The following is a 2,500-nucleotide window of genomic DNA, read 5'->3' on the forward strand; positions in this document are numbered from 1 at the left end:
TGCAATGTAGTAATATACTCTTTAATATTTATTGGAATTAGCATTTATTACCTACACAATATGTAAAATATCATGGTTTTGTTATGTTCTTGTCATTTATTCGTTGCCGTTTGAATTCTTAACTGCAGGGTGAGGGGAACGTGGAGGTGGGTGATGGATGTATTAAAAACAAAATAATGTAACTGATTAATTCAGAATATGAATATCATTGTTTTGAGAAAATCATGATGAGGATGATGATGATGATGGTGTGATGATGATGTAGTGATGATAAGGATGATCATAGAGATGATGATGATGACGATGATGATGATGATGACGACGAGGAGGATGACATCAACGGCAACAATGATGATGCTGCAATGCTTCTAGGAGTGAGGATGATGTGATGATGATGTAGTGATGATAAGGATGATGATAGAGGTGATGATGATGATGATGAGGAGGAGGAGGAGGAGGAGGAGGAGGAAGAGGAGGAAGATGTTGAAGAGAGGATGACATCAGCAACAATGATGCTGCTGCTAGGAGTGATGATGATGATGATGATGATGATGATTAAGATGATGGTAATGATGATGAAGATGTGATGATGATAGAGGTAGTGGTGGTAGTGGTGGGGTATGATGATGGTGATGATGACACTGACGATGATGATGATGATGATGATACTGAAGATGTAATGATAATGATGAAGCGGATGATGACAATGAGGATGGTAGGGGTTATGAGGATGACAACAATGACAACGGTGATGATGCCGATAAGAGTGATGATGATGATGAGGAGGAGGAGGAGGAGGAGGAGGAGGAGGGGAGGAGGATTTGATTTTTTTTATTGTTATTCACCTTTTCCCTTTTACTTGCTTCAGCCATTGAACTGCAGCCACACAGTGGTACCACACCTTCAAGGATTTTAATTGAATGAATCAACTCCAATTTGAAGCACCAGCTTAATAATGGCCAAGTGATTTTACTAAATTCTTCGTAATTTTCAAAATTAATTTGAACAAATGCAATATATTTCAACAGAAGTATAGTAACAAAAATATTAAGGTGATCTTAATTAAAGCTTCACATCAAACTTTCATGTTAATTTATATTACAAACATTAGCTTAATTATTGGCCAAGTGATTTTACTAAATTTATTGCAATTTTTAAAATTAATTTAACCCATTAAATCCCACTGTCCTATGAATAGGACACTAAATGAGAACATTAAATAAGCTATATCACATTGTCTCAGTATCCTGTTTATAGGACAACGAGTATTTCCATTTCTACTTGAAGTAAAGGAGTTTTAATAATTTTTTTTTTTTCATTTTAACCTGTTTTCAATCATTTGTAAAAATTTTAAAGTAATATTCAGAAATTTAAGCATCAGTCACTTAATGGGTTTAAACAAGTGCAATGCATTTCAACAGAAATGTGATAATGCAAGTTATAATCTGACTCCTTTGATATATATATACTAGCGCTATGACCCGGCATTGCAAGGTCTAGTACTAGTGCTTGTTGTTCGTTGCCGGGTCGCAGTAAAAATTTCTCACTAAATCAAGAGCTAATTGGAGCTTTTTATGAGAGTAATTAATATTCATTGAACTTCGGTTTTCACACATGGAACGGCATAATCATAGAAAATTAGCGGGACTGTGCACATGCCATTAGTCAGACAAAAAGGGAGGCAGAAGAAAGCAAAAACTCGAATTTGGATGCAAAATAACTTATGAGCATAAGGGGTCGGTTTATCGATTTTTTTAATGGCTTTCTGGGGTGACTGGGGAAATGAAAAGATCTTCACGACCACCCTCAGACATTACCTTACGGGATTACCTTAAGTTTCCCGTCCATAAAGGGTTTAGCTTTATGGCATATCTTCAGATCCCAAGACCTGTTGGCCCAAGACTTCTCAAAAATATTTTTAAGAGGACTTGGGCCATAAAGTTAAACCCTTTATGAACGGGAAACCTAAGGCAATCCCATAAACTGGCCTTCCCCATTTTTAATATATACTACACTATATCTTAGAGTGTGTATCTTCTTTTGGATGTATGTTTTTTACAGGCGATATATATATATGTCTGAATATTCCACAAATACATATACTGCATGGCACCTTGGGCAAGTGTCTTCTACTATAGACTCAGGCTGACCAAAGCCTTGTAAGTGGATTTGGTAGATGGAAACTGAAAGAAGCCTGTCGTATATATGTACATGTATATATATATGTGTGCATGTGTTTGTGTGTCTGTGTTTGTCACTCCAACATTGCTTAACAACCAATGCTGATGTGTTTACGTCCCCGTATCTTAGTGGTTCAGCAAAAGAGACCGATAGAATAAGTACTAGGCTTACAAAGAATAAGTCCTGGGGTCAATTTGCTTGACTAAAGGTGGCGCTCCAGTATGGTCGCAGTCAAATGACTGAAACAAGTAAACGAGTATAACCTTAACTTTTAATTCCTTATTAATTATAATTAACTTATAATTCTCAAGCTGAATCT

The sequence above is a fragment of the Octopus sinensis genome, linkage group LG9, assembly GCF_006345805.1.
Source record: "Octopus sinensis linkage group LG9, ASM634580v1, whole genome shotgun sequence".
Taxonomy (NCBI): domain Eukaryota; kingdom Metazoa; phylum Mollusca; class Cephalopoda; order Octopoda; family Octopodidae; genus Octopus; species Octopus sinensis.